The sequence below is a fragment of the Etheostoma spectabile genome, unplaced genomic scaffold, assembly GCF_008692095.1.
Source record: "Etheostoma spectabile isolate EspeVRDwgs_2016 unplaced genomic scaffold, UIUC_Espe_1.0 scaffold00004791, whole genome shotgun sequence".
In the NCBI taxonomy this organism is placed as follows: Eukaryota; Metazoa; Chordata; class Actinopteri; order Perciformes; family Percidae; genus Etheostoma; species Etheostoma spectabile.
The window spans coordinates 1-14,480 of record NW_022603191.1 but is presented as its reverse complement, the minus strand read 5'-3'; the positions used below and the strand labels follow the sequence as shown (position 1 = coordinate 14,480).

Below are 14,480 nucleotides of genomic sequence, written 5' to 3'. Positions count from 1 at the left end.
GAATTCTTTTTTTTAAAAATGACTCAAACACATAATCATTCACAATTAATTAATCATTGCAGCACTATTACAAAAGCACAATGATTAATGTTTAAGTTTGTTTAAACCATTTGTTAAAATTAGTCCTTAAATTTCCCTAGACTTGCACATTTTTGTTCTTGCAATTAGAATTAAGGGTTTATCAGTGATTGTTTGAAAAAGATCTACCTGAACAGGGCAAGCGTTAAAGTATTTTCCCCCACGGTCTGTCTATCCTTCTTTATAGACAACATGACCCTCAATTGACAGTTACATACTTCTTAAATTGATTGCAAATCTCTTTTAGGTTGACATGGACTATGGCATTGACTGGGGAAGTCCACATGGTCACCACCCTGAAGGAGTGCCAGTGCCCGAGGTTCAGGTTCCACGGCCCTTGACTGAAGTGGAATTGCAACGACTGACAGATCCACAAGGACCTTTTTCCAATGTTCTGAATGTTTACAGTGAAGCAATTACCACACTGACAGACATATTTGGAGAGGTTTAAAAATGTAATGTTTGACTTGTAGTATGTTCAGACATTTAAGTTGAAGTTAATTGCTGATTGCTAACATTTTGGTGCCAATGACCATAACTAATGGCACATTTGATTTTGTATGTGTTCCAAAACCATAGCTGAATAGAAGGGTCTTTAAAGTATAAGGCAGTTCTCATATTTGCTTAAATTATGTTACTCACATTTGAAATTGTCTTACCAATTTATTGATGACTAAGTGTGTTGAGCTTCAAAAAAAGAACTTAAGTCAGTTATTCATTTGCCGAATGTTTTTATTAACAATCATGCCTTGTAAGCATGCATGCACAAGCAAGGTGCCTCACACAGAGTGGTCTGGTATCCATCAAAACATTTAGTTAACAACGGCTGAATCAAAAACAATGCACATCAAATGTTGGGGGTTCTGGGATTAACAAGTTTCTGTCTTAACCTATGAATATTGTGACGCCATACAACTAAATGAAGAGAATGATGGAGGAGGATATGCTTGCCATCAGGTCATGAAAAAAGTTTTCATAGTTTGTTGTATTCTTTGACAGCTTCAGAGTCAAAAAACAAGTTGATGACTGTGGTAGGGCACAATTGATGATTTCCACCTCCAAGTTTGAGGAAACAACACCCCAACCAGTCCAGAATGTGAGCAAAGTCTTCAGGACTTCCGGAGTCCCTTACAAAAATACACACAGGAAACAAATTCGATACGCACACACTGACACTCAAACACTACATAGAGCGAGTCTTACTCCAGAACAAAGGCAATGTACCATCCTCTATAAATTTCCGGAGGAAGGTCATTACTCTGCAATGGTCCTCCAGGCTGACGATGTCCTCATCGATGTCCTCGTCCCTTGGCCAGTTGATATTGTCCAGAATCATCTACCAAACATTTAATAAATTAGTTACTTATATGAAAATATGTTTCTATACCCAGATAGATTTTGACAGATACCTTATAAACTAAGATGCAACATGCACATAAATGGAAAAAAAAGTAATTAAACATAAAAAATGTATTTGCATTACTTGTGGCGTGATCTCTGCATTGCAGGCCCTTGGGAATAGGACTTGCACAGCATCTGGCCTGGAGCTAAAAAACTCCCAGATACCCGTGTCTTTCAGGCCTCGTCGGATTTGTTTAACCTGCTGGGTCGTCCGTCCAAGAACCTGTAAAATTAAACAAAATCAGTGGGGTCTACTAGGATACATTTACATGCTTAATATTCCAAAACTCATTCATTACTATTCATCCATAGTCTGAAACAATGTTAGGGCTCCTTTTGACTCCCCTACTGACTAGCTCAGTGCTACTCCCTCTGGTTTGTACTTTGGGCTTTAACTGAAAAAAGCATGCTATTGTCTCTTTAAGAACAGGCCAAATTACAAAGACCATAATCATAGATAGCTTACAGCATGGAGCAGTATTTTCTCCCTCAGCCACCACCTGTTGTTCAGTGTGACACCAGGCAGGTCCCAGGGCAGTGTCACAGAGAGAATCTGGGATTTGTCTTCTTCTGACAGGTCCCTGGTTCTTTCAACTGATCAGTGACATCAGCACAGAAGAGCCAAATACAATATTTGTAATATAGGCAATCAAAAAAGTAGGTTCTTGGCAATACACTTTTACAACAATTTGATAATAGTGCAGTTTGGAAACACTACATTATATAAATAAAACATGTTACTCCAGACCAGTGCCAAGACATCCCGGACATCCTGATCCACACAGTCTGGCAGGGATATGGTTGCCATCTCTGGACTGCCGCCAAAAAGTACATGGATGATTGCTGTGCTTAGACCAGTGAGACATGGGCCTCCATTCAAGAATGAATGACCAACCATCTTTCCTGCAGTCACAAGTAAATCACCCTCCAGGAGCTCTTGACTTGTTGAGGGAATAAGGTGGTCACTCTCTCCCTCGAAGAGAAGCACTCTCCCTTCAGAGGAGAAACTGTCAAATAACAGACACAGACATTTTTCTGTATGCAAAACAAATATAGTGTGACATACCTTTTTTTCATCCAGAGGGAAACCACTCTGGACAGTTCCCATCACAGTGGACAGCACATGCCGTTTTACGCCTTCACCAATAGCAGAGTCACCTAAGTCAAAAATGTGCTTTTATTATAAGTTACACCACAGGTTTTTGGAAAAACTACACCATCTAAGTCACAGCTACACAAATCTAACATAATAAATTCACATATGAATGTATTTGCAGGAATAGTAAAAAACTTTCACCAATCAATCTGCAAGTTAGGGGCCTTGCCCACTCCACCCTGGGCCTCTTGTGTAATGAGATGATCGCTCTGTGTCTCTCTTCTTCAGAGTCCATGAGACTCAGGGTGAATGTGAGGGGCTCCATATGTTGTTTGTTTTCAAGAGCTGCCTGTGTGAAAAGCTGGGCTGCTTTCTCTGGGTCCGGTTGTGTAACCCAAGCTTAAAAAAAGGGTAAATTACATTAGGAAACAGTAACTGAACCTTTAAGATTATGCATGTACATTGACTCGCTCAATTTAAAACACACAGTACATACATGAATCTTTGATTATCCTTTTAAAAGCAGCTCTGTGATGTTATGAAGATGCAGCATGGAGAAACCTGAACATATGGTACAAGTTCTTATAATTTGCAATACTATGCTTTATAGCAACACACTTACAATCAGTAGGGACCTCTGTAGGTGGGATTCCAGGACCAGGTGCAATTCCTGTTGCTACTGATATAGAATGACAACGAATTACTAAGTGACATGACGTGTGTTCAAGGGTGGTCTCAAATCTCATACTTAAGCAATTTCATAACATGCAGGGGGGGGGTAACTAAAACATGCAGGACCAATGATTTTAATGATTAGCTCTACCATGCCTTATAGCAATGTACTTACCATCAATGGTGGCCTCTGTGGGTGAGTTTCCAGTGGCACTTGCTGCTCCTGCTGAGATGGAATGACATAAATTAGCATGTGAAAAAAAACTATGTGACAGACCAACTACAGTGGTAGCATTCAGAATATTTCAAGAACCAAATAGTTTTTGCATTTTCACATGAAATATTTCAACTTCCAAAACAAATAAAGAACATAAAACGTCACTACTCTTTAAAAGTACAGAAACTCTACCCTCATCCACATCTAGTCCTGGGTCATGTGAGGCTGATGCTGAGGCAGAGGCACTGGCTGTCCCTGTCCCACTTTCCCTCTCCCTGTTTTGGGTCCTGTCACCCTGTAACTCACTTAAGGGGAATCATTATATCATCAGTTAGTCCGTAATGGTCATAACACACATGGCAATATAGCCATGCACAACTGCCATGCCTTTCGTTACCTAAAAAGCCATATATGCAATTACCATATCTGTTCTGGAATTTGGTCACAATTCTGTTACCAGCACTAGTATCTGGATAAAATACCACATCTCCGTTAGTGTGTAATGAATTTGAACTAATGTATTAAATATTAAATATGTATAGTAAATTGGTTTAATTCCACCTTTCTAATTTCTCTTAACAGCAGAGTAGGCCATCTTGGAGCCATAAGCAAAATAAAGCTTAATTTTAAGTAGCTACAAGTATACATGAAAAAAGAATCCCAGCCTTTTCCTTCACACTCTGGTCACGCACCTGAATGAGTGCATGGGCATGTAAGCCATGCTATCATTTTATGATAGGAAATACCGCTCTCTTCATTGTTGTGTTGCTTGTGGAGTAGGGTGTTCAGTCAATAGAATATTGCAATATCTCCCCACACATAATAAAAATAGAACCACTTTTATAAAACAAATAATCTAGCTTTTCACTGATAAAGTTGGTCATACAATCACTTGCAAAAAACAACATCTGGCCTGAATAGATCATCATTAACAGTGAGAAAACAAAGCTTTTTAGCTGATGTACAAACATCCCCATTAGGACTATTGTGTTCCCTTAAGTGGGAAAATGGAAATTCCTCTCCACACAGAACACATGGTGTTAAGGGTCCAGTGTCTGAAGGTCTACCAATTATTTCCTACAAGTGCAAACAAATAACACAAATTAATGCATTTATGTAACTCCATCTATAAATCTGAAGACTTAAACAGCAACACCACTGGTCCACAGGATTTCTTTAACAATTGCATTCATTGAGAAATCAAGCATTACCTGTTCTGTGCTGACATTACACTGAAGGGGGCGGATGTATAATGTGGTATGGTGGATGAGGAGAACAGGAACCTTCAAGTATTGAGCTGTGTAGCCCTCATTTGGACAAGAGGTATTGTCAAGTCAGTGGAACAATGTTTTTGGATTTAAAAGTATTTATTTTGCAATAAAAGTAACAAAATATGAGATAAATAGGATATTTCTGGCTCAGAAAAAAACACTTTCTACAGAAATACAACTATACAGAAGGTATTTTCAAAGAATATTGAAGGTATTCATACACACAAGTACTTTTTAACGTTAGTGGGAGGAAACTGGAGCACCCAGATTAAACCCAAGCAGACACAGCGGGAATGTGCGGGAAAGTCCTGAAAGACAGAAACCAGCTGTCTGATGACTTTACACTGTACATCAGCCTGTTAATGTGTGTGTGTGTGTGTGTGTGTGTGTGTGTGTCAGTGTTTCACTCCTCATCCTTCTTCTTGTTTTCACAAAGGGGATTTGGAGTGATAGGGTGCTTAGCAGAGGGAGCAGATGTGTAGCGCAGAAAGTAAAGTATGTTGGAGGTGAACAGCTTTACTCCTGGCTTGTTAAAGGAGAATTCCAGTCAATTTCAACACGTAGCTCTGTTGTTTGAACATTAGCTCTGTCAGTAGAGACAAAAATGAAACCAATCGGTGTTGTCTACACCGTGTTATCCTCCTGCTGGAGTCTGCCCCCAACAGGTTACCAAGCCATACAGAGGATAACTGTAACTAACCAGCATAAGGTTAAATATACCAGATCTAAATATTTCAGAAATTTATTATTCTTGAATTTCTCCCATCGAGAAGGCTTCTTCTGTTTTTTAGAAGAAGCTGTCTGCTGTTGTTCTTCATGGACATCTTCCACCTCTTGGTGTCTCAGAGTCTCCACCTCTGGCTGGGTGAGGATCTCTTCATGGACATCTTCCACCTCTTGGTGTCTCAGAGTCTCCACCTCTGGCTGGGTGAGGATCTCTTCATGGACATCTTCCACCTCTTGGTGTCTCAGAGTCTCCACCTCTGGCTGGGTGAGGATCTCTTCATGGACATCTTCCACCTCTTGGTGTCTCAAAGTCTCCACCTCTGGCTGGGTGAGGATCTCTTCATGGACATACTCCACCTCTTGGTGTCCCGGAGTCTGGATTGTTGTGAACTCATTGTACCGGTTGCTGATGGCTGCACGGAATCTGGCCCAGAGCTTCTTTAGGTCTCTTTTAACATCCTTATGTCTGGGTGGTGCTGTCATCAGGTATTCTTTGACAGAGTAGGCAATACATCTTTCCAGTGCTGGATCTTTTAGACGCATGGAGATCAGCACCTTGTCTGCACAGCCGCATTTCTTGCACAAGTTCTGGAAAATGGCCTTGTCAAGGTTTTTAGTTGTTTTTTGGGTAGTATCAAAATCGACATCCTTGACGTCGGCCCATGTTCTATTGAACAGATGGTAAACGTAGTCCTCTGGGTTTCCAATAGAACAGTTCACTTTTGTTTTCCTGTATATCCGAGAAACCAGCTTCTCTGTGAATATCTGGATGAATGCTTTCCTGTGTTCTTCCTGTGCTACTGCATCCGGTGCAGCTACGGCACATGTCTCCTTACATACCAAGCTAGGAGCTGGAGAAGTTGCCACAGGCTTCTCTGCGATGTTTACCATTGGTAGCTGCGGTGCTGCCAGTGACTCTTCTTTTAATATTTTGTGTGCTACCCTATCAGCGTGGCTGCCGATCTGAGTTTTCAGCCACCACCCAATCAATCCCATGAAATTCCACACTTTGTTTCGAATTTCAGCATACATGTCAGCATGTGAATCCGGAACAACCACATTACTGCATGACTTCCCTCTCATTGGTTCTGGGATCAAATTGGGCTCGATTCCACGTGTGATGTCCCTATAGAGGAGATCAGTAAATTTCTCTGTGAATGTCATGCTTTTTCCGGGGGTCATATTCTCGAACTTCTGAATCACATTAACCACATCCCCATGCTGTGATTTGTGATTATCCTCAGTCTGAAGCAGAGAGTCAAATTTCTCTATGGATGTCTGTCTTGAGTGCTCGCTTTCAGCGTTTGATTGCTTTTGGAATTTGGCCTTAAGCTCCTCTAATATACGATAATACCAAGCTTTGGCCAAGCGCATTGTGAAAAAAGACTTGATCTTACTCGCTATTGCTTCTACAAACAGTTTGAACTTCTGTTGGTACTGTGGACTTGTGGCTTCTGCACCGTCCAAACCCTTGATTTGACTTATTGACCGAGCAATGTCTTCTGCAATCTCTTCAATCTCCCGAGAGCATTCAGATTGTATCAGCTGATACTCAAAATCCGGCACTTGAGCCAAAAGAGGATCAATTATCGTTATCACCTCCTTCCTCATTATATTTTCAACAGACATCAATATTGGAATCTCAATCACACTGTCGTCTGATGAGATGATCTCCGGGAATTCTGGTTCCACAGCTGTAACTGGTGATTGGATGCAGTCGTCAGTGTCTTCCGTCTCCATACCTTCTGTCACTTCTCCCTGGAAGGGCATCTGTTCTATTTTCTGCGTGGGACTGGTATGATTCTTTGTCGCCATACAGGTTTGAGCCGAGCACAAAGCTTTTACAATTTTGCCGACATGACCAACCATAGCATTAAGCCTGCGAGGGGGAGTGATGTGCTGAATTATCACAGGCTCTGTAGTGCACATAGTAGTGGAGAGAGCAGATTTGACACTTTCTGCCACCTCTTTACCAACCCAACCTGTCAAGCGCTGTGAGCTGACACACTCTACTTTGTCCTCAGTATTCAGAGCCCCGGCAAAACTCCGAAAGAGTATGTCGCCCAGACTGGATGTAACACTCTCATCAGAAATCAGCCCCTCCTCAGACGCCGGTGCATTTCTGCTCCTAAGATTCACCAACCAGACCTTTGACAACAATGTTATTATGTCCAAAAGCAAGTCAGCAACCATAACTTTAGTGGCATCATCGAGGGTGCAGGATTTCAACGATTCCCACTGTTCTGGTGTTATCCTTTTAAAAAAGGATTCAATCAGTGGGCGAACAGTATCCCCTGTAACCTCAAGCATGTCCTCTGTCTGTGATATTTCTGGTCCAGACATGATAATTGTTCAAATCAGCTGTATTGGTTGAGTTTTTCCGTACCAATACTGTGTAAGTTCCAAAATAAAATCCTGTTTTGTGTTTCAAGGACTCTTGCTCTTCTTGCAGTGGTATCAAAAGATGTATTTGGTAGCCTACAGATCTTTAGATTTGTGTTGTATCAAATTATGATCTGGTCTCCAAAAAACCTTGCTTCAACTCTACGGAGAGAAATAGGAGACTTTAATTTATGTGTGTCTATATAATAAAGAAAGTTCTATGACATCACATCAAAAAGGATCAAAGCCATTTTAGAATATGATGTCAGAGTTCAGAACCTGCAGTTGCCTAGCAACGGTGCTAAGCTGCAGCCATTGGTTGGCTGTAGCTTAGCACCGTTGCTAGGCAACTGCAGCTTCCTGTTGCTGGCTTCTTAACTGACAACATAGCTAAAGGATGGGTTACCATGGAAATAAGTTATTCCAATGTATGAGCATACGACTAGATTTAGGAATATAAACAAGAAGTAATTTATTTTTATGTCTGACTTCATCACGTTTGTTTTGTATTCTTTGGCCACTCCGCTTGTATTATTTTAGGACATGACTTACAAAATTCTGAATCTGACAAAAGATCATCTCTGTCTCACGGAGCTGTGAGATGTGGGTGGAATAACGCGTAAGGTGGTTATTTGATTGACAGGAAAAAGCGGTGTAGGTAACGTTCAACATTAATAGCTGCAAGGGCTGTCAAGAGTTTGAGAATTTCTTGATAAATTTAAAGCTCAGGGGTCAATTTCAAGTTACTGAGTCCTTCTTGAACCCTCTACTGTACATAACAGAGGAGCTCCCTTGAACAGATTGCAGTATACATTGGTATTTCAGAGATTTCACAATGACCAATACATGTTCAAAGAAAAGAAAAGATCCCCTCTTCATTACTTGATCCAAACTCAAAGATTTTCCGTTACACTAATGAGCAAAAAAAACGTACCTTCATAAAACTATATATATATGTATGTCTATCTGAGTGTGTATGTTCATGTAAAGGGTTACAGAGACATGTCTTGCTGTGTGTGTGTGTGTGTGTGTGTGTGTGTGTGTGTGTGTGTGTGTGTGTGTTCACACAGAGAGAGCAAAATACTGTTCTGTTGGCAGGTATAATTAGATCAGTAAAGTGTGAAAGAGGGAAATGATGTCTTGGTGTTCAGAGAGGTGATCTGAATACAAATCAAGCTGTATTTCTCTCTGCGACATCCAGACACCGTGTAGTAATGAACATTGTGCCGAGAGTAATCACAAATTTAAAAATAAATAAATAAATGTATAGTGTTTATTGATTCCTAGAGGGAAAATTACAATTTACACTGAGTTTTTGTTAGAAATACACACACATGCTTAGGACAAATACATGCACAAATGGAGAGATGTCAGAGTGGGGGGCTGTCAGTGAGCAGTTTGTGAACTGGCACCACTCCAGCTACCTATCCACACTCTGTACTCCGTACTTTGGTCCGTACTGGGACTTGAACCTCCGGTTCCCAACCCAACTCCCCTACGGACTGAGCTACTGCCCCCCCTGAGCACGTTATATGTTTGGGATGGTTGTATTTTTGGATATGATTCATACAGTTATGCTCAGTGTCACAGGTCCATTCTGACACAAGTTGTGGACGTGGTTTAACCTCAGCAAATCAATCCTGCAGAATGTCTCGGCCTGATGGACCGTCCAGGTGTAGACCGAGCCCACCCACTCTCAACATCACTCACTTGTCAGTTTTGCTTTCCTGGTGAAATCTATTTAAATCGGGAACAATGACACATGAAGCAAGAAGGAGAATGAATGACTGTAATTAACAGTCAATGAGCTATTTCTGTGGGCAGCTAATCTCTAAAAGTTAACTCTGAAACAACTTCACTTGTTCCTGTGAAATAAGAGTTTCTAAGGGAACTAATAAGAGCATTCTTACACAAATACTGCAGTAATTATAAGTCTCCATCTTGAAAAGACATGATAGGAATATTATATTAATAAAGTACAAGAACGTGGGCACTGCAAACACTCCCAACAGCAGCTATATAAAAACAGATTTTTTCTGTATTCTGACATAATTATGCAGTACCAGTAATTTGTTAGTGAATGCTTCCTGGTTGAAATTGTCAATAGCAAACACATACAAGGAAATAATGTTTTACTGGCCTTTTAAATTCTCTGGGCTATTTAAATGTCATGTGAACTGACAACTTTTACAGAGACAATGTCAGGCTGTTGTGGTGTTTATAATGCATGTGGACGAGTATTGACGTGTACTTTGGCTGGGTAGAGGCTTTCAGAAGATATAAACCTCGACGAAGATGAAAAACAGTGAGTCCAGAGTCTCCAGACCTGTTTTATACAGTGTGCGTCCAGACCATAGACAGTGAAAAGACCAGACCAGTCCGATGCTGTGCTGCTGTGTGTCTACTGCGCCATCTATCGACCAATGAAGAGCAACGCAACAACACGGAAAAGAAACATGGCGGCGGCCATAAGCGCCCGCTCTCGGTCTTCTGTCAGTTAGTAAACTCATTTTATTTACCGAGGAGCAAACTTTGTCCAACGGGGGGAAAAAGCAGTCGAAAATACGCTAAGATACAGCTAACTAGGTCTATTCATTTAATTATGCAACCTTATTTGTCTAAGCTAGCTGAAAACCTTGCTAACGCTACTAGCCAGACGGCAAAATGACCGTAATAAAGAGTAGACGCCGCATTGGCTGCTAAGCGTGAGATTTCCAGCCGCCATCTTGGACCGGTCATACTCGTCACTTAGCAGCAGAAGATGCAAGAAGCCAGAGCACGGTGCAGAATATTCCTGCTCAGATTCTTTTTATCTTATCTTTTTAACTGTGGGTTCTGTAAAGCATTTTGAATCTATGTTTTATGTCTACATAATTTAGGTTTTCTGAGTTTTAAAGGGAGATTCAACCACGTAAATGTGCAGTTTAAATAAAAACAGCCACTTACATTTCATACTGCTACTTTAAATAAGTACTGGTACCCGTGCTTTGTTAGGGGTGAAAGATATATCAACGCAATATCGTTACACAGCACATTGTTATAAAAGTAAGTATTATGGTATGACCTATACATTATTCTGGGGGTCCTAAAGCAGCACTAATGTATGGTTATGTTGTTATTACATTGGGATTGTCTCTGGTTTAGTTGGGATTTGTTTGATAAGACTTGCACGTTACTTTTATAAGATATTATATTTATACATATACGTAAATACCAGGGGTGAAATTAAAAAGGGTAGAAAATGCAACGGAAGAATAAAACAGACAAAAAATGTAACACACACAGAAATAAATACATTTAAAAATAAGTAATTAATAAATAAGGTAATTATTCAAAGGTGAATAAATAAAGAAGCAATTAAAAGAGATATATACATTTATGTCTCACTGTATAATTTAATTTCTACCTACCTTATTTGTTTATTGTATTTTTTGGGGCAATAATGTATGTTATTTATTTATTGAGCATTTATTTATTTCTGTATTTATTTTTAAATATGGTAGACCTGGTCCTCCATAAACCATGTCCATGCAGAATATTTATATTCAGGCTGGACTTGCGTAATCATGTCCCAAAGGTCAGTCCGACAGCTCCAGCCATTCGGCGCTGCTGCTGGACTTCTTACTTTGACCAAAAAGCTCAGCACATGACTCCAGTTCTCAAAACCCAGATCTGCTTCTGTGCTGTGAACTCTCCAAACGGCCAGCCGTTTGCTTACTGATTCAAAAGTGAAAACAAAACGTGGTGATGAGCAGCTTTTGCATCTCTCTATATTTATCCCGTCACCATGAAAAAAAATGTTTTGATCACTTTTTCCGAAATTTGTCATCAATCAATGTTGTGGAGGTTTGTGATAGTTTTAATGTTGACATTTTCAGGCGCTTATTTCGAGGGCCCATTTTTGTGACCCAATTTTTTTTACTGAAAACGGGTCAATTTGACACAAAGACCACATGAGGTTAAGGTATGTCTAGATATGAAGTGCCAGAAGTAACTTGTGGGCTGTAAACAGTTATGGCAATGGTATACTCATTCTGTCCCACTTTAAATATTAAAGATACCAGAACCAGGTGGAGGCTGGGGGGGGGGCCTTGACCAACTGCCACTTTGCTCGTTTGAAAGCCATGATTTTTCTCCTTAATGGGGGGGGAAATGTTCTCTGGGCGGGCAAAGCGACACAAAGGGAGGTGACCTGACCCTTATGACCTCATAAGGAGCAAGATCCCAGATCATCCATCTGAGCTTTAATTTCTCAAAGCCAGAGCAGCCTACCAGGGCTCGTTTTAAACCTATCACCATTTCTATCCACTGGGGGCCATAGCGGGCTGGGGAAATCATAGCAATGTTTGTCTAAAGTATATTGCAGCGATAATGAGACCCAATGACTTGTGCTTAGACCATGAGACTTGGTTCACCTGCAATAAGGTGTACTTGGTCAATGAAAACTGGAAATCCGTAAGGATAAATAACTGAAAGAATTGTAGCTCCACCTGGTGGCCATTTGTGCATGGTTTAAGGCAGAATTTCCAAAAACTAATTGTATGCAGTATTTATGAAAACAGAAAAGCATGTACTGCACATGTTTACTGATTGGAGGATTGCCATCATTGTTGGACCAATGATTGTGAGGGATTGTGAAAAGCATAAATACAGTATGGTTCACACATTCAAGTTTTCCAAATCGCTTTGATTACTTCTCTGCATAGAAACAAACTTGAACTTAAACCAAGGATACTTGCAAAAATGATTTTATTTACATGGTTTGAATGTATTTTTTTTTCTGTCGGCCTGGATTGAACCGACAACCCCCCGGTCACAAGCTTGCACCTCTAACCTAACCTATACATAACATTTATATAAGATAGAAATGGACTGTTGTTACTCAAAGTGCATTAAAATAGTTCTATCACACACTGTGGGTGAGGCTGCCACCCTGCTCATCGGAAAACATTCACACACAATTTACAATACGATGGCACAGCATCAGGGGACACTCGGGGTTCCGTGTATCAACCAAGGACACTTTGACAAGGTCTGCAGGGCCCGGGATCAAACTCCAATCCTTCCAATTGGCAGGGAACCCCTCTACAACTGAGCCACCCAAACACACCTTTAATTGAAATGTGGTCATTTTTCCTGCGTGTTTATCAAGAATGGGTGTAGTAAATATTATTTTCCATTTACATGTGCAAGGAGCATGTTGGTCATAAAAACCATTAGACTGGACTTAAAAAATAGCAATCAGTCTTTTCTACTTTTTCACAGTGTGGGCAGGTCTTGTGAAACCCATAAGCCTTAAAATCCACTCAACAAAAGTTGCCCCAAACCTGAGAAAGTTATTCTACAAATACATACATGTTTTTCTTACTTTTAACATTGATCTAATTGTTCCTAAATAACATTCAACTAAATATCAAAGTATGTTATAGACATTTCATCTTTATAGCCTATTTTGTTCATTGGAGGAGAAAGGAGTACTGAATATATACATCATTAGAAGCAAACTACTTCTACTAGCCAAAGGTCGGGAACTGGTATTGGTCCCAGCAACATGGTTGGATAAATCAAATGGTTTCATTACAGGTAAAAACTACAATGATGTCAGAGTCCGTAATACCGGCACAGATTCACGTCTTGCTCCAAGACATTTCACAGGATTACTCTACTCTTGTTTAATATGCAGAAATCCCAATTTTAATTTTAACAAGACCAAACTCTCTTCAGGTCAACTCCAGGATAGGTTACTTTGGACCACAGGGATTTTAAGGGTTTATAAGTTGATCTACTGTGCCAATTATTGCATATTACAGCCCTGTCATGTTATGTTGATTTTATGAAGATTTACTGTGTCAGTTCTGATTTGCAACTGTATTATTTGTTGTAGTGTGATATCTTCTCTAAAAATTAATAAACACACTTGTTGAAAACAACCAACAATTGACTAACTGAAGCTTTTATATGTCCAAACTATTCTTTTTTACACAAAATCAAAGCACAAATTCCCCAAAAGCACAAAGAAGTGCCCAGCACAGTAGAAACATTGCCCTGTAACAGTAAACCTTAAATCAAAGTAGGCTATATTAGCCTATGAGATTATGCAATGTATAAGCAGCAAAAAATGCATAAAATGTACTGATATATGATATATGGTTTGTATGTAAACCTGTTAATAGAAACCATGACTTTCAGATAAATTTAGACACAGAAAAAGTACACAATTTCCATGAATGTAATGGCGTATATACAGTGGTTTCTACTCCCGCAGGCACCAGTACACTTGCGCGGGGGTCTACTCGGCCCAGCTCCACCTTGGAGGTGCTAATATGAATTTACTGAAAATGGGGCATTCAGGGGGCTGGTCTTTGACATAGACATGGTCAACTTGTGTTACAAACTCTGTCAGTCAATGATTCAGGACATGTTTAGGCCTAAAGGCCTAGCTATAGCTGACTAGTGGACCAGTTAAACAGAATGATACAGGCTAATTCATTCATGTGTTACCGCCAACAAGTTGGGGACCAACAACAACGTAGCTGTATGTTGCACGTGTCCGTTCGTTTTGTCTAATAGTATTAGAATAGCATGGAAACATTTCACCTGACGTAACGTTAGTGTTTACGGTTGCTAAACTTTATAA

The 14,480-nt window shown here is 40.1% G+C and overlaps 1 long non-coding RNA gene across 1 annotated transcript; it reads right to left on the bottom strand.

Annotated features, from left to right (window-relative positions):
* Positions 1–893: 893 nt before the first annotated feature.
* LOC116677294 (uncharacterized) lies at positions 894–4,987 on the bottom strand. The gene is made up of 3 exons (XR_004328962.1): positions 2,546–4,987; positions 1,562–2,472; positions 894–1,414 (listed from the first exon to the last, which is right to left on the bottom strand). It is a non-coding gene; the product is annotated as an uncharacterized LOC116677294 (long non-coding RNA).
* Between the last annotated feature and the right edge of the window lie 9,493 nt (positions 4,988–14,480).